Below are 22,132 nucleotides of genomic sequence, written 5' to 3'. Positions count from 1 at the left end.
TCCCACCAGGTGGACCTGGGGCTGGAAGCAATGGCAACTGCACTTCTGTAGTTGCCCCACCTCCGATGCACCCAGGGTGGTAGATGAACCATGAACTCCTTCTTTCACTCTGTCCCCAGCAGCTTTTCCCACTAACCTTCTCTGATGTCTTTGCTGTTTGTGGGTTGAAAAGTCTGGTAACAGCTGCAGCTCACTGATTCAGGGTGCTAGCGCACACTCCACCCAGCTCCTGGTCTGGTTGGATCATGCTGCTCATGCTGGGCTCTGCTCTGCTCCTCTCTGCTCTCAGCTCTGTGTGGGATAGACCTCACCCATAGATCATCTAGGCTCTCCTGGGCTGGGGCCATGCTTCCCTCTGCTGTTTTTTGTTTCTGCAGTTCCAGAATTGGTTCAGAGCCATTTTTTATAGGTATTTGGAGGGACTAGGTGGGGAGCTCATGCTAGTCCCTGCTTTCCAGCCGCCATCTTGGCTCTGCCCCCCCATCCATGTTCTTGATTTTCAAATTCTCTTTCCTTCCCTCTCCTCCCCCAGCCCCTCAAGAAGGCCTGCAGTCTGATATAGATTCTACATAGTACTTCACATTAAACTTATTTACACAATAGTCAAGTTGCAAAGAAGAATTATGACCAATGGAATGCACCATGACAGAGAAGAAATAGAACCAAAAAAAGGGGAAAGAAAAGAGAGTGAATAGTTTGCTTCAATCTGCATTCAGACTCTTCAGTTCTTTCTCTAGATGGAGCTTGCTTTTTTCCATCATGAGTCCTTTGGAGCTCTCTTTGAGCCTTGTGTTGCTGAGGAGAGCCAAGTCTATCAAAGTTAGTCACCACAGAATCAATATGTCTGTGGTTTTGTATAATATTCTCCTGATCCTGCTCCTCTCACTTAGTATCAGATCATGTAGGTCTTTCCAGGTTATTGTGAAGTCCATATCTTCCCCATTTCTTATAGCACAATAGAATTCCATTACATTCATATACACAACTTGTTCAACCATTCCCCAATGGAGGGGCATTCCCTTAATTTCCAATTTATTACCACCACAAAAAGAGCAGCTATAAATATGTTTGTACATACAGGTCCCTTTCCCACTTGTGTGATCTCTTTGGCACTTAGTGCTAGGAGTGGTATTGCTGGATCAAAAGGTAGGCACATTTTTATAGTCCCTAATTGCTTTCCAAAATGACTGGATTGGTTCACAACTCTACCAACAAAGTATTAATGTTCCAATTTTCCCACATCCTCTCCACTATTAATCATTTTCATGTTTTGTCATATTAGCCAATATGACAGGAGATATTTGGTTCCTAAAAGTTTTTTTGATTTGCCTTTCTCTAATCAATAGTTAATTAGAGAATGTTTTCATATGCCTGTATATATCTTTAATTTCTTCTTCTGAAAACTGCCTGTTCATATCCTTTGACAATTTCTCAATGGGGAATGACATTTATTTCTATAAATTTAGGTCAGTTCCTTGGGTATTTTAGATATCAGGCCTTTACCAGAAACATTGGTTGTAAAGATTTTCTCCCAATTTTCTGCTTAACCTCCTAATCTTTGTTGCAATGGCTTTGTTTGTACAAAAACTTTTCAGTTTACCATAATCAAAATTATCCATTTGCCATTTTGTAATTCTCTCTATCTCTTTCTGGGCCATGAATCCTTCCCTTTCCCATATAACTGACAGGTAAGCTATTTCATGCTTTCCAAAATTTTTTATACTGTCAGCCTTTATCATGTACCCATTTTGACTGTATTTTTGTATATGGTGTAAGATATGGGACTATGCTCAGTTTCTGCCCCACCATTTTCCAATTCTCCCAGCAGTTTTTGTGAAATAGTGAATTCTTAGCCCAGAAGCTGGATTCTTTTGGTTTATCAAAGAGTAGATTGCTATAGTCAATGAGTAATGCGTTTTGTGTACCTAACCTATTCCACTGATCTTCCACTCTGTTTCTTAACCAGTACCAAGTAGTTTTGAGAAATGCTGCTTTATAATACAGTTTATAATCTGGTATGGCTAGGCCATCTTCCCAAGCATTTCTTTATATTATTTCCCTTGATATTCTGGACTTTTTGTTCTTCCAGATGAATTTTGCTATTATTAGATCCACCTCTGTAAAATAATTTTTGGTGGTTTGATTGGTATGGCACTGAATGAGTAAATTAATTTTGGTAAATTTGCCATTTTTATTATATTAGCTCAACCTAATCACGAACAACAGATGTTATTCCATTTAATTGCATCTGACTATATTTGTGTGAGAAGTGTTTGGTAATTGGGTTCAAATAGGCCTTGGGTATGTCTTGGCAGGTAGACTCCCAGAGATTTTATAGTATCTACAGTAACTTTAAATGGAATTTCTTTTTCTATCTCTTGCTGTTGGGCTTTGTTAGTTATATATATAGGAATTCTGAGGGTTTATGTGGGTTTATTTTATATCCTGCAACTTCGCTAAAGTTGTTCATTATTTCAAGTAGTTTTTTACTTGAATCTCTAGGGTTCTCTAAGTAAATCCTCATATCATCTGCAAAAAGGGATAATTTACTTCCTTCTTTGTCTATTCTAATACCTTCCATTTTTTTTTCTTCTCCTAATTCTAAATTTAACATTTCTAGTACCAAGTTGAATAATAGGGGTGATAATGGACATCGTTGTTTCACCCTGGATATTATTGGGAATGCATTTAGCTGATCCCCATTAGATATAATGCTTGCTAATGGTTTTAGGTAGATGTCATTCATAATTTTGAGGAAGACTACATTTATTCCTATGATTTCTAGTATTTTTAATAGAATGGGTGTTGTATTTTGTCGAAAGCTTTTTCTGCATCTATTGAGATAACCATATGATTTCGGCGGTTTTATGATTGATGTGATCAATTATGCAGATATTTTTCCTAATATTGAAACAGGCTTTCATTCCTGGAATAAGTCCTACCTTGTTGTAATACTTTATTCTCCTAATAAGATGCTGCAATCTATTAACTAATACTTAAATAACATTTTTGCATCAATATTCCTTAGGAAAATTGGTCTTTAATGTCCTTTCTCTGTTTTTACTCATACTGGTTTAGGTATTTGTATCATATTTCTGTAAAAAAAAGAATTTTTTTTCTAATTTAATTTATTAAATATATTTAGTTTTCAGCATTTATTTTCACAAGAGTTTCAATTACAGATTTTCTACCCATTTCAACCCTCCCCCCCACTCCAAGATGGCATATATCTGGTTGCCCTATTCCCCAGTCAGCCCTCCATTCTGTCACCCCACTCCCCTTCCACATTTTTTTCCCTTCCTTTCTTGTAGGGCAAGATAAATTTCTATGCCCCATTGCCTGTGTATCTTATTTTCTAGTTGCATACATTTTTTTTTGTTTTTGAACATCTGTTCTTAAAACTTTTGAATTCTAAATTCTCTCCCCTTTTCCCTTCCCACACACGCTCCCTAAGAAGTCAAGCAATTCAACATAGGCCACATGCGTATCATTATGTATAACTCTTCCACAATACTCATGTTGTGAAAGACTAACTATATTTTGCTCCTTCCTAATCTATCCCCTTTTATCCAATTTTCTCCCTTGACCCTGTCCCTTTTCAAAAGTGTTTGTTTTTGATTACCTCCTCCCCCATCTGCCCTCCCTTCTATCATCCCACCTTTTTTATCTTCTTCCTCCTTCTTTCCTGTGGGGTAAGGTACCCAATTGAGGGTATATGGTATTCCCTCCTCAGGTCAAATCTGATGAAAGGAAGATTCACACATTCTCCCTCACATGCCTTCTCTTCTCTTCCTACAGAACTGCCTTTTCTTGCCACTTTTATGTAAGATAATTTACCCCATTCTATCTCTCCCTTTCTCCCTCTCTCAATATATTCCTCTCTCATCCCTTAATTTGATTTTATTTCTTTTAGATATCTTCCCTTCATCTTCAACTCACCCATATATATTATATATGTTATATATATACACACAAATATATGTATATGTATATATACACACATACACTGCATATACACACACACATAGATATATACATATATACACATTCATCCATATATATACATAAACATATATGTATGCATATTCCCTTCAGCTACCCTAGTACTGAGGTCTCATGAATCATACTCATCATCTTTCCATGTAGGAATGTCAACAAAACAGTTCACCTTTAGTAAGTTCCTTGCAATTTCTTTTTCTTGTTCTTTTTCTTGATTACCTTTTCATGCTTCTCTTGATTCTTATGTTTGAAAGTCAAATTTTCTCTTCAGCTCTGGGCTTTTACCTGAGAAAGCCTGAAAGTTCTGTATTTTATTGAAAATCTATATTTGGCCTTGGAGCATGATACTCAATTTTGCTGGGTAGGTGATTCTTGGTTTTAATCCTAGCTCCATTGACCTCCAGAATATCGTATTCCAAGCCCTTCAATCTCTTAATGTAGAAGCTGCTAGATCTTGGGTTATTCTGATTGCATTTCCATAATACTCAAATTGTTTCTTTCTGGCTGCTTGCAATATTTTCTCCTTGATCTGGGAGTTCTCGAATTTGGTGCCAATATTCCTGGGAGATTTCTTTTTGGGATGTATTTCAGGGGTGATCGGTGGATTCTTTCAATTTCTATTTTGCCCTGTGGTTCTAGAATATCAAGGCAGTTCTCCTTGATAATTTCTTGAAAGATGATATCTAGGGTCTTTTTTGATCATGGCTTTCAGGTAGTCCAGTAATTTTTAAATTCTCTCTCCTGGATGTATTTTTGACGTCAGTGGTTTTTCCAATGAGATATTTCACATTGTCTTCCAGTTTTTCATTCCTTTGTTTCTGCTTTATAATATATTGATTTCTCAAGAAGTCACTAGCTTCCACTTGTTCCAATCTAATTTTTAAGGTAGTATTTTCTTCAGTGGTCTTTCAGACCTCCTTTTACATTTGGCTAATTCTGCCTTTCAAGGCATTCTTCTCATCATTGGCTTTGTGGAGCTCTTTTGCTATTTCAGTTAGTCTACTTTTCAGGTGTTGTTTCCTTCAGTATATTTTTCAGTATTTTTTTGGGTCTCCTTTAGCAAGTCCTTGACTTGTTTTTCATGGTTTTCTCACATCCTCTTCATCTCTTCCCATTTTCTCCTCTACTTCTCTAACTTACTTTTCCAAATACTTTTTGAGCTCTTCCATGGCCTGAGACCAGTTCATGTTTTTCTTGTACGCTCTTGATTTTGGCTCTTTGACTTTGTTGACTTCTTCTTTCTGTATGTTTTGGTCTTCTTTGTCACCAAAGAATGATTCCAAAGTCTGAGACTGAATCTGGGTGCGTTTTCACTGCCTGGCCTTGTTCCCAGCCAACTTACTTGCCCCTTGCGTTTTTCAGTGTGGTAGGACTGGATGTCGGCTGGAAAGCAGGGACTAGTGTCAACTCCCTGCCAAGTCCCTCCAAAAACCTATAAAAATGGCTCTGAATCAATTCTAGAACTGCAGACCCCACAAAATAGCAGAGGGAAGCATGGCTCCAGCCCAGGACAGCCTGGATGGTTGCTGGGTGAAGTCTTTTATGCACGGAGCTGGGAGCAGAGCAGAGTGCAGCAGAGCCCAGCATGGGCTGTGCAGACCACTCAGACGAGCAGCCCCGCAGAGCGTGCCCTAGCACCCTGAATCAGTGAGCTGTGGGAGTTGCCAGACTTCTCAACCCACAAACACCAAAGATAACAGAGACGAACTGCAGATCCCTCAAAATAGTGGAGGGAAGCAGGACTGTAGCCCAGGACAGCCTGGATGGTAAGGTCTATCCTGCATGGATCTGGGAGAGAAGCAGAGCAGAGCAGAGCCCAGCATGGTCCGTATGAACCAACCAGACCAGGAGCCAGGTGGAGCATGCCCTAGCACCCTGAATCAGTGAGCTGCAGCTGTTACCAGAATTCTCAACCCACAAACACCAAAGACAACAGAGATGGTTAGCAGGAAAAGCTGCTGGGGACAGGGGAATAGAGTTCCCAGTTCAGCCACCGCCCAGGGGCAGCGGAGGTGGGGCAGCTACAGAACTACAGCTGCAGTTGCTTCTGGCCCCAGGCCCACCTGGTGGGAAGAATTAAGTGATGGATCAGAGCACGAGTGCAGAGTCTACTGCAGATCTAAGTCCAGTCCGGTTTTGGGGTTTCTTGGGGAAGGAGGAGTGCTGGTGTGGCATAGCTGTTTGTAATAGCTCTGAAATCAACAGCACATCCCCCCAAGCTTGGAACATAGTACTCTTTACAAGCAGTCATAAAAAAAAATTTCTTAGGACTGCTTCTATGCCTATTTTCCCAAATAATCTATGAAGTATGGGAATTAATTATTTTTTAAATGTTTCATAGGATTCACATGTAAAAACATCTGGTCCCGGAGAATTTTTCCTAGAGAGTTCATCAGTGGCTTGCTCGATTTCTTTCTCTGAGATGGGATTGCTCAGGTAATTTACTTCCTTTTCTGTTAACCTGGGCAATTTGTATTTTTGTTAATATTCAGACATTTCCCTGAGGTTATCAAATTTATGAGGATGCAGTTGGACAAACATTTCCTAATTATTGTTTTAATTTCCTCTTCAATGGACGTGAATTCAACATTTTCATTTTTGATACTGGTTATTTGGTTTTCTTCTTTCTTTTTTATCAAATTGACCTAGTGTTTATCAAATTTATTGTTTTGTTTCATAAAAACATATCTTAGTTTTATTTATTAGCTCTATAGTTTTCTCAATTTCAAATGTATTAATTTCTCCTTTGATTTTCAGTATTTCTAATTTGGTAACTATTTGGGGTTTTTCAGTTGGTACTTTTCTAACTTATTTCAGTTGCATTCCCATTTCAATGGTATCCTTTTTTATCTATTTTATTCATGTAAGCATTCAGAGATACAAAATTTCCCCTGATAACTACTTTTATTGCATTCCATAGGCTTAGGTATGTTGTCTCATTATTGTTATTCTCTTGAATGAAATTATTAATTCTTTATATGATTTGTTCTTTCATCCACTCATTATTTAGGATTAGACTATTTAGTTTCCAATTAAGTTTTATTTTAATTTCTTTATTTATTTTTAGTTTACCACACACGGTTCTACATAGTTTTGAGTTCCAGATTTTCTCCCCTCCCTCCCCCTTCCCTCCCCAAGAAGGCATGGAATCTCACATAACTGTCATGTATAACTCCGCATTGAATTAATTTATGCACTAGTCAAGTTGTGGAGAAGAATTTTGACTTATGGAATGAGTCATGAGAAAGAAGAAACAGAACGAAAAAAAAAAAACAACCCAAAAACAAAAACAAAAGAGAAACAAAAAAGGCGAGCATGTAGTGCGACTCGATCTGTATTCAAACTTCACCGTTCCTTCTCTGGATGAAGATAGCATTCTCCATCTTGAGTCCCCTGGAGTTGTCCTTGCCCCTTAGGTTGCTGAGAAGAGCGCACTATGTCAGGGTTGGTCCTCACGGGATCCATATATCTGTGGCTGTGCACAACGTTCTCCTGGCTCTGCTCCGCTCACTCAGCATTATGTCATGTGGGTTTTTCCAGGTTGTTACAAAGTCTGCATCATCCCCATTTCTTATGGCACAATAGTATTCCATCACCTTCATATACCACAGCTTGTTCAGCCATTCCCCAATTGATGGGCATCCCTTTGATTTCCAATTCTTGGCTACCACAAAAAGAACTGCTATAAATATTTTTGTACATATGGGTCCTTTTCCCGCTTGTGTGATTTCTTTGGGATAAAACCCTACAAGAGGTATTGCTGGGTAATAGGGTTTGAACATTTCTATAGCCCTTTGGGCATAGTTCCAAACTGCTCTTCAAAATGGCTGGATCAGCTCACAACTCCACCAGCAATGCAACAATGTTCCAATTTCCCCACATCCTTTCCAGCATTTATCCTTTTCCTGTTTTGTTATTTTAGTCAATCTGATAGGGGAGATGTGGTATCTAAGAGTTGTTTTGATTTGCATTTCTCTAATCAGTAGTGATTCAGAGCATTTTTTCATATGCCTATAGATAGCTTTAATTTCTTCCTCTGAAAACTGCCTGTTGATATCCTTTGACCATTTCTCAATTGGGGAATGGCTTGTATTCCTATATATTTGGCTCAGTTCCCTGTATATCTTAGAAATGAGAACTTTATTAGAGATAGCAGTTGCAAAGATTTTCTCCCCATTTTCTGCTTCCCTCCTAATTTTTGTTGCATTGGCTTTTTTTGTACAAAAACATTTCAATTTGACATAATCAAAATTATCCATTTTGTATTTTGTAATGCTGTCTATCTCTTATTGGGTCATGAATTCTTTACTTTTGCATAAATCTGATACAAAAATTATTCCTTGCTTTCCGAAATTACTTATAGTATCAGCTTTTACTCCTAAATCATGAACCCATTTTGACTTTATTTTGGCATATGGTGTAAGATATTGGTCTATGCCCAGTTTTTGCCCTACCGTTTTCCAATTTTCCCAACAGTTTTTGTGAAATAGTGAGTTATTAGCCCAGAAGCTGGCCTCTTTGGGTTTATCAAGGAGTAGATTGCTAAACATGTTGATTTCTCCTACTTGCATCCCTATCCTATTGAACTGATCCAAATCCCTGTTTCTTAACCAGTACCAGGCAGTTTTGATGACTGCTGCTCTGTAGTACAGTTTAATATCTGGTATGGCTAAGCCACCTTCTCTAGCATGTCTTTTCGTTAATACCCTAATATTCTAGTCCTCTTTTTTTTCCAGATGAATTTTGTTATTATTTTGTCCAGCTCAGTAAAATAATTTTTTGGTAGTTCGATTGGTATGGCACGGAATAGATAGATTAATTTACGTAAAATTATCATTTTTATTATATTAGCTCGGCCTAAACATGAGCAACTGATATTTTTCCATTTATTTAGATCTGATTTTATTTGCGTGCAAAGTGTTTCATAGTTATGTTCATATAGGCCCTGGGTTTGTCTTGGCAAATAGACTCTAAAATATTTTATAGTGCCTATAGTAACTTTGAACGAAATTTCTCTTTCTATCTCTTGCTGTTGGGCTTTGTCAGTAATGTATAAGAATGCTGAGGATTTATGTGGGTTTATTTTATATCCTGCAACTTTGCTAAAATTGTTTTTTATTTCAAGTAGTTTTTTACTTGATTCTCTAGGATTGTCTAGATAAATCATCATATCATCTGCAAAAAGTGATAATTTAGTTTCTTCTTTTCTTATTCTAATTCCTTCAATTTCTTTTTCTTCTCTCATTGCTACATCTAATGCTTCTAGTACCAAATTGAATAATCGGGGTGTTAATGGACATCCTTGTTTCACCCCTGATCTTATTGGGAATGCATCTAGTTTATCGCCATTAAAAATAATGCTTGTCGAAGGTTTTAGGTAGATGCTATTTATAATTTTGAGGAAGGTTCCACTTATTCCTATGCTTTCTAGTGTTTTCAATAGGAATGGATGTTGTACTTTGTCAAAGGCTTTTTCTGCGTCTATTGAGATGATCATATGGTTTCTGGTAGTTTTGTTGTTGATATGGTCAATTATGCTAATAGTTTTCCTAATATTGAACCAGCCTTGCATTCCTGGAATAAATCCTACCTGGTCATAGTGTATTATTCTCGTGATGAGTTGCTGCAATCTTTTTGCTAATATTTTATTTAAAATTTTTGCATCAATATTCATTAGAGAAATTGGTCTATAATTTCCTTTCTCTGTTTTGACTCTATCTGGTTTGGGTATTAGTACCATATTTGTGTCATAAAAAGAATTTGGTAGGACTCCTTTGTCACCTATTTTCCCAAATAGTCTACAAAGTATTGGAATTAGTTGTTCTTTAAATATTTGATAGAATTCACATGTAAAACCATCTGGCCCTGGAGATTTTTTCCTAGGGAGTTCATTGATTGCATGCTCAATTTCTTTTTCTAATATGGGATTGTTAAGAAATTTCACTTCCTTTTCTGTTAGCCTGGGCAGTTTATGTTTTTGTAGATATTCATCCATATCTCTAAGGTTGTCAAATTTATGGGCATACAGTTGGGCAAAATAATTCCTAATAATTGTTTTGATTTCCTCTTCATTAGTGGTGACCTCACCCTTTTCATTTTTGATACTGGTAATTTGATTTTCTTCTTTCTTTTTTTAAATCAAATTGGCCAATGGTTTATCAATTTTATTGTTTTTTTTTCATGAAACCAGCTCTTTGTTTCATTTATTAATTCAATAGTTTTCTTGGTTTCAATTTTATTAATCTCTCCTTTGATTTTCATTATTTGTAATTTGGTATTTAATTGGGGGTTTTCAATTTGCTCTTTTTCTAGCTTTTTCAGCTGTATGCCCAAATCAATTATCTCCTTTTTCCGTATTTTATTCATGTAGGCATTTAGGGATATAAAATTTCCCCTAAGAACTGCTTTTGCTGCATCCCATAAGTTTTGGTGTGTACTTTCATTATTGTCATTCTCTTGAATGATGTTATTAATTGTTTCTCTGATTTGTTCTTTGTCCCACTCATTCTTTAGAATTAAATTATTTAGTTTCCAATTAGTTTTTAGCTTATTTTTCCATGGTTCTTTATTAAAAATGATTCCTATTGCATCATGATCTGAAAAGGATGCTTCGATTATTTCTGCTTTTCTGCACTGGATTGTGAGGTTTTTATGCCCTAGTACATGGTTAATTTTTAAGTATGTGCCATGTACTTTTGAGGAGAAAGTATATTCCTTTTTATCCCTATTCAGGGTTTTTGTGCCACTTCATTTGGTGTAATTTACCGTTTTCTACTACCTCCTTACCCCTTCTCTCATAGCCCTCCCTTTATATCTCTTACTTATATTTTATATCTTTACATCAGTTAATTTATACAGGCATTCACAACCTATGTATATCCCTTTCAATTGTCATAATAGCTGTACCATACTCAAGACTGACATATATTCTCCAGAGGTCTATCATATGTGCCTTTTCTAAAATTCAGTTTGCCTCCTTTAGTTTTTTCTTATTTATTTTGAGGTTAGATTTATCAAGTTCAGAAAGGGGGAGGTTGAGGTCTCCCAATATTATAGTTTTGCTGTCTATGTTTTGGGACATGAATGTTTTGATATATATTTTTCATGTCTACACAAATATAACCTATATTGAATGTTTATGTTCTCAATGGAGGTGGAGGTTGTCAGGAAACAAGGAGGAGAACTTGGAACTCAAAGTGTTAAAATAAATGTTAAAATTTTATTTTGCATGTAACTGGGAAAAATAAAATACTAAATAAAAAGGACAAAAAAATCCACCTGTCAGGGCCTGAAAGAGATCCAAAAATGAAAGCTCCAAGGAATATTGTAGCCAAATTCCAGAATTATCATGTCAAGGAGAAAATACTTTAAGCAGCTAGAAGCAAACAATTAAAATATCAAGGATTCACAGTGGGGAATACATAGGACTTAATATCTTCAACATTAAAGTATTGAAGGCCTTAGAAAATGACATTCTCTAATACAAAGGAGCTTGGATGCACACAAGAAGCAACTATCCAGCAAAAGTGAGCATCATCTTTTAAGTGAAAGAATGCACATTAATGAAATATAGGATTTTCAAATTTTCCTGATAAAAATACTAAGGTTGAATAGAATATTTGATCTGCAGATATAAGTCTCATTAAAAACATAAAAAAGGTAAACAAAATTAAAACAACATGTTATTCAATAAGGTTAAACTGCTTACATCTTTGTGTGGGAAGATGATACTTGCAGCTCTTATGAACTATATCTCCGTTAGGGCAGTTAGGAGTATACATGGACAGAGGGTATGAGCACAAGTTAATTTTGATGTGATGATATAAAAAATGAGGAGTTAAATGTCATTTTACTGTAAGAAATTGATTGATGAATTTTCAGTCTAGTTTAATTCTTTTGTCTGATTAATTTCATGAAGATGTTCTTATTTGATTAAGCTGGTTTCTTTAAATGAAGTGTATTTTTTTTTTGATATATTGATTCAATCAAACACATTCTAAAAAAAATCCTATTAGGCAACTAAGTAAAAAGGATAGTAAATGAGTGAGATGGGGTGTTGAGGATGACACCAAGGTTGTGGATTCATGTGCCTGGAAATAAAATGGTGTCCTGAACAAAAATAGAGAACTTTGAAATATGGTTAGATTTGGAAGGAATGATAATGTGTTATTCTAAGGTTACTTGGTCAAAGATTCCAATGAAACATCTAGATGAAAATTACAATAGGCAGCTTAGAGTGTTCGACAATAGCTCAGGAGAAATCGAATCTCTTTATATCCTAGAAAGGCCATTTGTGGAAAATATAAATACAGCACTGTAGAACACAGTATTAAAGATAAAGATCCAATATTTATTAGACAAATATTTCTTTTATAACATTAAAATGTTTGATCAGTATAATGTTATAAGCACATACATATGCATATATATGTACACACACATATAAAAATATGTAATAAAAATAAAAATTAAAAAAAAGTAATAAAAATAATTTAAAAATACAAAACATAATAAGATCATAATAAGCTAATGAATTATCTTGAGTATTAAATGAACAAATAACCTAGAGAATAACTGGAAGAAAAAGTTTCAATAAGTTTTTCTGACTAAGGATTGATTTATAAGATACATGAATTTTTTATTATTGTTTTTAATTTATTTAATATATTTAGTTTTCAGCACTGATTTTCACAAGAGTTTGAATTGTAAATTTTCTCCCCATTTCTACACTCCAGCCCACTCCAAGATGGCATATATTCCAGTTGCTCCATTCCCTAGTCAACCCTCCCTTCTGTCACCCCCCTCCACTCCCATGCCCTTTTGCCTCCTTCCTTGTAGGGCAAGATGAATTCCTATGCCCCATTGCCTCCATATCTTATCTCCTGCTTACATGCAAAAACTTATTTTTTTTGTATTTGAATGTCTGTTTTAAAACTTTGAGTTCCAAATTCTCTTCCCTCTTCCCTCCCCACCTACCCTCCCTATGAAGGCAAGCAATTCAACATAGGCCACAAGTGTATCATTATGTAAAACCCTTCCACATTATTCATGTTGTTAAAGACTATATTTTGCTCCTTCCTAACCTATCCCCCTTTATTGAATTTTCTCCTTCGACGCTAACCCTTTTTGAAAGTGTTTGTTTTTGATTACCTCCTCCCCATATCTCCCCTCCCTTCTATCATCCCCTCTTTTTTATCTTCTTCCTCCTTTCCTGCGGGGTAAGATACCCAATTGAGTGTGTATGGTATTTCATCCTCAGGTGAAATATGAGGAGAGCAAGATTCACTCATTCCCCCTCACCTGCCCCCTCTTCCCTTCATACAGAATTGCTTTTTCTTGCCACTTTTATGCAAGATAATTTACCCCGTTCTATCTCTTCCTTTCTCCTCTCTCCATATAATCCTTTCTCATCCCTTAATTTGATATTTTTTTTTGGATATCATTCCTTCATATTCAACTCACCCTGTGCCCTCTTTTTATCTATCTATCTATATCTATCTATCTATTTACACACAAACGTATACATATATACATACCTACACACACATATGTACATACATATATACATACACACACGCGCACACACACATATATGTACATATGTATACGTGCATATTTCCTTCAGCTACCCTAATACTGAGGTTTCATGAATCATACACATCATCTTTCCATGTAGGAATGTAAACAAAACAGTTCAGCTTTAGTAAGTCCCCTGTGATTTCTCTTTCTTGTTTACCTTTTCATGATTCTCTTGATTCTTGTATTTGAAAGTCACATTTTCTATTCAGCTCTGATCTTTTTCACTGAGAAAGCTTGAAAGTCCTCTATTTTATTGAAAATCCATATTTGGCCTTGGAGCATGATACTCAGTTTTTCTGGGCAGGTGATTCTTGGTTTTAATCCTAGCTCCATTCACCTCCAGAATGTCATATCCCAAGCCCTTCGATCCCTTAATGTAGAAGCTGCTAGATCTTGGTTTATTCTGATTGTGTTTCCACAATACTCAAATTGTTTCTTTCTGGCTGCTTGCAGTATTTTCTCCTTGATCTGGGAGCTCTGAAATTTGGTGACAATACTCCTGGGAGATTTATTTTTGTGATCTATTTGAGGAGGCAATTGATGGATTCTTTCAATTTCTATTTTGCCCTGTGGCTCTAGAATATCAGGACAGTTCTCCTTGATAATTTCTTGAAAGATGATATCTAGGCTCTTTTTTTGATCATGACTTTCAGGTAGTCCAATAATGTTTAAATTATCTCTTCTGGGTCTATTTTCCAGGTCAGTGGTTTCTCCAGTGAGATATTTCACATTGTCTTCCACTTTTTCATTCCTTCGGTTCTGTTTTATAATATCTTGATTTCTCATAAAGTCACTAGCTTCCACTTGCTCAAATCTATTTTTTAAGGTAGTATTTTCTTCAGTGATCTTTTGGACCTCCTTTTCCTTTTGGGTAATTCTGCCTTTCAAGGCATTCTTCTCCTCATTGGCTTTTTGGAGCTCTTTTGCCATTTGAGTTAATCTATTTTTAAGGTGTTCCTTTCTTCAGTATTTTTTTTGGGTCTCCTTTACAAAGTCATTGACTTCTTTTTCATCGTTTTCTCACAACACTCTCATTTCCCTTCCCAATTTTTCCTCTACTTTTCTTACTTGTTTTTACAAATCCTTTTTGAGCTCTTCCATGGCCTGAGACCGTTCATGTTTTTCTTGAAGGCATTTGATGTAGGCTTTTTGACTTTGTGGACTTCTTCTGGCTGTATGTTTTGGACTTCTTTGTCACCAAAGAAAGATTGCAAAGTCTGAGACTGAATCTGGGTGTGTTTTCACTGACTGTTTATGTTCCCAGCCAGGTACTTGACCCTTGTATTTTTTGTCGGGATATGACTACTTATAGAGTTCTTTGCCCCAAGCTTGAAGGGTGGCACTGTTGTCTTCAGACCTGATTCTCCACAGCAATCTCTGCCATACCAGTGTTCTTCCTCCCCCAAGAACCTGGAAAGTGACTCAGATCTAAGTAGCCTGTGCACTCCTGCTCTGATCTGGCACTTAATTCCGCACACAAGGTGGGCCTGGGTCTTGTAGCAACTGCAGCTGTAGCTGTGGAAGCAGCCTCAGAACTGTATCACCTCTGCAGCCCTTTACGTGGTGGCCAACCCCAAACTCCTTTCTCTCTGTCCCTGAAGTATTTTTTTCACACTAACCTTCTCTGTTGTCTTTGGGTTTGTGGGTTGAGAATTCTGGTAAGTGCCACAACACAAATCACTGACTTAGGGCGCTAAGGCCTGTTCTGCCTGGCTCCCAGTCTCATTGGTCCAGGTGTGGCCCTTGCTAGGCTCTGCTCTGTCCTGCTCCCAGCAGAGTTCAATACACCTTATCCAGTGACCATCCAGGTTGTCTTGGGCTGAGCCCTTTTTCCCTCTTCTATTTCATGAGTTCTGCAGTTCTAGAATTTTTTTTAGAGCCAGTTTTTATAGGTGTTTAGAGGGTCCTGGCAGAGAGCTTTAGGGAAGTCCCTGCTTTCCAGCCACCATCTTGGTTCTGCCCCTGTAAACTTATTTAAATAAAAAAGGAAATATGGTATGGCAGGGAATGTTTCAGTGTTATAAAATCTGAATTCTATTTATCATTTTTAAACTAGATAGATAACCTTAGCTAAATTATCTGATCTCTTGGACACTCAATTTCCTACATAGTTAAGCAAAAGCTTATTTCTTTTTTTTCTTTTTTAACACGGCAGAACAGCGATCGAGTAGGAAAGCTACTAACCATTGCTTTGAAGTAAAACAAAATATCTTGGCATAGAAAAGAGTGTACAAAGCCTGGACTAAGGATTATTGGATGAAGGCAGTTTTTCCTGATGAATATTGCTTTTTTCATTCCAAGTTATGCCAAAACTCTGGTCACAAGATTTCAAGGCAAACACACAAGATGCTCTTCAGAGCACTATGGTACAGGGATTTAATAGTTCTATTGAATCAGAAGAAACATTATTTTTCCCTTATTGAAGGAAAGATGAACTGCAATAAGTATGTAATATTAAAATTTAAAAATTTTAAATATACAAATATGATATATAAATAAATTAATATTCAGTATAATAAATGTGTAAATTGTAAACATGTGCATATATACTTATATAATATATAGGATGTAAAATATATATTTAAATTTTCTGTATACATATAATGATAAAAATGTAGCATCATAATTATCAAAATTTTTTGTTAGAAATGGATATACAATATTTGAATATGGGATTTTGCACAATGCAACACATCATGAAAAATCCACAAATGGATATAAAAAAGAGAGATACTCATGTTAATGTGCCAATGTAATGTAAAATCCATCCAAAGATTATGGTTTAGAATGAAGTCTGGACTTGAAAAATACACTGTTCATCAAAGTTACACCTAAAATCCAAAGTGATAAAATTGTTTTCCTGATGAAAGATTAAAGAATACACACCAAAATCTTTTGAATTAAGGATTGAAACAGCAAAAACTGAATTATAGCAACATAGGACATATTTTATATTACATTTTTGAAAAATGTAAAATATTGTACATATTATAATATCAATGAAGTTATTTTTATTGTGTTGTGACTTTTTTTCTACCTTGCAGAATTCTGGTAAGTTGTTTTAAGTATGGAATGAGATAATATTTCTAAGTTACTGTTTCATTTTTTAAATAGTCTTTTGTTACTTGTAAATGGAACTGTCTTTAGGAATTTTCTTTCTTCTCCATGAAAGGTTATTAAACTTTTTTTTATTATTTAATAGGTGAATTTTATAGTCTGGTGTAGTCTATAGAATATTGAGAATCGTTTTTAAATGTAAAAAGTAAAGTTGAATGTGTCAAATTTTATGGCAAACTAATGTTATTGAAATGAAATTATCAAAAATATTTTAAAGTACTATGGACCACAGATTAGGAACTTATGTCATAAATAGTTTATGATTTATTCTATGAGTTGAGGAAAAAGAAATGGTGGAGGAGAAAGAAAAAATGGGAAATGTTAGTTCAGGAGTTAGGAATTATGAACTTGAAAAGAAAGAAAAAAATAGTTTGCCTTTTACTGTATTTTTGTCTTCCCTTAAGCTGATGCTCCAAAAAGTGAAGTGGTTGACAAGATAAAAATACTAAAGTTCCTTTCCAAACCTCAGTCATTGCTGATAAATACTTTTCAATTGCTTTCCACAATTTTTACACTTGACAATTTTCCCTTGATTAGTACTGGAAGCAAAATTCTAAGGAACATATTGTTATTTTTAACTTGAACTCCAAAGCATTTGTTCATTCCATTCTCAAAAGTTTTGAATCCATCTTTAATCTGCAATATGAGAAGCAAGATTTCATTGAGCTTAATGTTTCTTCTGCCTGCAATGAAGTGAAAGGTATCCTGCTACCTACTATACTAAGGCAGCTTATTTTCTTTAAGGATATGTCTATTTAGAATTTTTTTCCTACCCTAAGTGCAAATTTGCCTCTTTCCAACTGTGTTGGTAAGCAAAACAGCCTTTGTTTTCTTTGAGCAGCTCAGTGTATTTCATTGAGCCTTGCTGGGTCCTGGGCCCGAGGCCCAGAGCCCTATTAGGTGTGGAACCTATGTGGGTGCGAATTGGTGACTGGGGTGGCAACCAAGATGGGGCCGGCTAAGGGAAGGTGTTAATTCCAGAGCCATGCTCTATTGGGTGCTAACCTAATCTATGTGGATGTGAACCTCCCAGGGTCCTAAGGGGAGGGGCCAACTCAAGAACCAATCACCAGGTCATTCAGATGATGCTTGATGATGTCAAAAACTCTGTAAGAGGAGAGAAGACAGCTTGAATATCCTTTACTGTTGGAGCTCTACCTGAAGCAGTGGTGGCAACTGTGACTCTGGGCCAACCCTTGTTCTGAGCTCCTGGGCTGAACCTAGATGTTGGTAACTATGAATTGTATTGGGTCTGTCTGTTGATATGTGAAATTTGTTTGTATCTTGTTCTGAAGTTCAGGGTGCTGTTCTTTTTCCCCTGAACTAAGTGAATGATATTTGTATGCTGAATTAAAGTAAGCTTATCCACCCCTTCACCTTGCTTTCCTTATTAAGGCAGATCAAAAGAACCTGTGCTTTCCCGGTGTGCCGGCAGCTTTCTGGGTGCTGGCTGTGAGTGGATCTTACACCCCCACAGACGCTACTAGCCAGATTGTTGAAACACCAACTTCCACTCATAATGCAGAAATTGCATTCTCCTGAAACAGGCAGAAAAAACTCTAATTTCCCTTCCATGTGACAGACACTCGAATATTTCAATAAAGCCATCATAGCCCTCTTAACTTTTGCTGTCTTTGACCAATCTACATATAAACATGAACTTAAAACCCTTCACCACTCTTGACTACCCTATTTTAAATACATTTCAGGTTATCCATGTCCTTCCAAATATGTGGTGTCTAGAACTTAATCCAATATTCCAACCATGGTATAATCAAAACAGAATAATATGAAGCAATCAGTTCCCTCATCTGACCCTCTATGTATCTTATAAAGGAGACAAAGAAATCTTGGTTTTAATATCATATCCATTGTCTACTAAAACACTATTTTTTTTCAAATCAACTACATTTCTGCATCTTTTAATTAGGACACTAATTGTTTAAATTAATTCTGTCTTTATATTATATAAAATATTTTATTTTTTATTTCATTTTTAAAATTGACTAAATACAACTTCTTTCTCTTCCAACCCATGTAAGAAATATACAGTTATACAAAACAAATTTCCTCATTGGACATGTAGAGTGTTGAATTGACAGATAATAGATAGTCTTTATATCTCAGTGTCTCATTTGGCACCCCAATTCACTTTGTTAGTGAAGCAGGTTTCATTAAGAGTCCTTTAGGATCACGGTTGGTATTTTTTAAATCAGAGTTCTTGAGTCTTTTGTAGTTATTTAACTTTGCCATCTTCTTACTATTATATAAAACATGTTTTGTGGCTCTGTCCACTTCAATTCACATTACTTCGTAACGGTTTCCACTGATTTTTCTAAAACTATCCCCTTTTTCATTTCTTATAATCCATGACTATTCAAATGCATCTCTATGCTATATTTTTTCAGTCCTCCAATTAATGGATACCCTCTTTGTTTCAAATTCTTTGCTACCTCAAAAAGAGATACTATTGATAGTTTTGTACATATGCCTCATTTTTATCTTTCTTTGATTTTTTTGAGGCATAAACTTAGTGGTAATATGACTGGGTCAAAGAGTATATGCAGTTTAATAAATTTGGAGGCTGTGTTGGTAAACAAAAGGGGCTCTTAGCACTCAGTTTATCCAAGTGCCCTTGAAGAGTTTGATCTTTATTTCCTTGATTAGTTAAGTGTATTTCATTGAGTCTTACTAGGTGCTAAGCCCCAGGGCCAAACCCCTATTAGGTGCTAAGCCTATGTGGGTGTGATTCTCCCAGGGTACTAAGGGAAGGTGCTAACTCAAGAGAAAATCATTGGAGCCTAAGTTCTGGTCATTCAGATGATGTTTGATGATTGCAGAAATGCTATAAGAAGAGAAGACAGAACCATTGGCTAGGGGCTCTCACTCTTTGTTGCATGCACTGTTGTGGAGACTCAGGGCAGGGGTAGCTAAGAGCCCTCCAGCTCGTGAACCCAGATTTTGGGACTTTGTTAAACTCTTGTAACTATGTATTGGGATTTGAATCAGACAAGATATCTCTGTCGGTGTTTGTACTTTGTTTGTATTTTGCTCTGAAGTTCAGGGTGCTGGCTCTTTCTCCTGAGCTAAGTGAATGGTATTTGTATGCTGAATTTAAGCAAACTTGTCAAACCCTTAACGTCGTTTTCCTTAGTAAAGCAGATAAAAAGAACCTGGTTTTTTTTTTGTTTTTTTTTTGTTTTGTTTTGTTTTTGCAGCATGTTGGTAGCGTGCTTGTTGTTGGGTTTCTATTGGTCTTTCACCCCCCACAACAACTGCTAGCCAGATTGTTGAAACAGATGCATAGTTACAAAAATTATTTTAGAATTGTTGGACCTGTACACAAACCCTCTAACTATAATGTTAGTGTTTCTGCTTCCTCAAATCCCCCCAGTATTTATTTTCCTTTATTATAAACTGGCAATCTGATGGGTATGACATAGAACTTCAAAATTACTTTAAATTGTATTTCTCTTTATTGATTCAGATTGTTTCTCATATGGCTGTTGATACCTTAGAATTCTTCTATGGAAAACACTGTGCTTATATCTTTGAACACTTAAAATTGAGAGGAATTTTTTTTTTTCAAATTTGAACTAGAAATCCATGTATCTAAATTGGCTGGGAACATGGCCAGGCAGTGAAAACAGGCTCAGATTCAGTCTCAGACTTTGGAATCTTTCTTTGGTGACAAAGAAGACCAAAATATACAGCCAGAAGAAGTCAACAAAGTCAAATAGCCTACATCAAAAGACTCCAAGAAAAACATGAACTGGTCTCAGGCCATGGAAGAGCTCAAAAAGGATTTGGAAAAGCAAGTTAGAGAAGTGGAGGAAAAATTGGAAAGAGAAATGAGAAGGATACAAGAAGACCAAGAAAAACAAGTCAATGACTTGCTAAAGGAGACCCAAAAAATACTGAAAAAAATACTGAAGAAAACAACACCTTACAGTATAGACTAACTCAAATGGCAAAAGTGCTCCAAAAAGCTTCTGGATATGATATTCTTGAGGTCAGGGGAGCTAGGATTAAAAATGAGACTTTCAAACATAATAATCAAGCATGAAAAGGTAAACATGAAAGAGAAATCATAAGGCACTTACTAAAGTTGAACTGTTTTGTTTACATTCTTACATAGAAAGATGATGTGTATAATTCATGAGATTTAAGTATCAAGTAAGTAAAAATTGGAGTAAGTAACAAAGTGATAATTGGAGTAAGAAGACACATGAGGCAAGACAACTAATTAAAAAGATTCTGTATGTATTTCTGGGATACATGACTAAAAGGACAGAGGACTAGACATCTTCTTGGATACTTAGAACTTTTCAATCCTCTCTTAAATTGGAATTATACACAAGACACAAAGCAATTTCAGCTGTCTCCATGGCCTAGGACACCAAGAACATTAAGGATAAAAAACTAAATGAAACAATAATACATGGAGCAACTGCTCAATTCCTAATATTATCTGTAACAATGTTCTATGCCTCAGAGCAGCTCTGGAACTCAGCCCGGGATCCAGGCTGGGAGAACACTGGGCATGTGAAACTGGTGGCTATCCCCAGGCCTCTCTGACCAGGTTGGGAGTCTGTCAGAATTACAGGAGACAGCAGCACCATGCCTGCCACCATGAGAGCAACTTTTCCTGAGGTTTGAAGCCCACAGTCTACAGGTTAGAAACATGCCTTCTTGAACTTCCAGGAATGAGGAGGACCAGGTAAAACAGTTTGCATACCTGCCTTCCTTCCCTAGATAGTACTCCCTTGGAAAAAACCCTGAAATAGAAGAATTAGAAGTGGGGCTTCAGTAGCCAAAGAGTGGGTGTTCCTGAGCTCCAGAGGGGTGGGAGCAAGCAAGGGTCAACACCAAGAACCCAGAGGTGTCTTTGCACAGCCAGGGGAAGTAGCAGACCCCAGCAGAGACAACTGATGAGACCATCCATGCTGTAGCGCAGCCCTAGGGGAAGAGAAGACTTCCAGCAACCAGACTACCACTAGCCCACACTTTGCAAAACCAGATTCAACAGCACACAAAGCCAGTATCTAGGTCCACAGTTCCCAGCATATGAAGCTTAGGACAGAGACCCCTGAGCTCCAAAAGCAGATATTCACTTTAAGGCAAGGCAAAAGATAACCAACATAAAGAATCAGTACAGAAAACCAAAGATTATTGATTCTTTTTGTGGAGACAGGGACTAGTAATTCAGAAGAGGACAGTGTTGATATTACACCCACATTTCAAATGTCAAAAGGGAATGAGAACTGGTCTGAAGCCCAAAAATCATTGCTGGAAGAGCTCAAGGAGGTTTTAAAAACCAAATTAGAAAAAGTGGAAAAAAATCACTGATGAAAACAAATCTTTAAAAATTAAATTAGTGAAACAGTTAAGGAGGTTCAGGATCTACCTGGAGAGAATAATGCCCTGAGAAATAGAA

This window comes from Trichosurus vulpecula, chromosome 4 (genome assembly GCF_011100635.1).
Source record: "Trichosurus vulpecula isolate mTriVul1 chromosome 4, mTriVul1.pri, whole genome shotgun sequence".
In the NCBI taxonomy this organism is placed as follows: Eukaryota; Metazoa; Chordata; class Mammalia; order Diprotodontia; family Phalangeridae; genus Trichosurus; species Trichosurus vulpecula.
Note: the sequence above shows the minus strand (reverse complement) of the source record.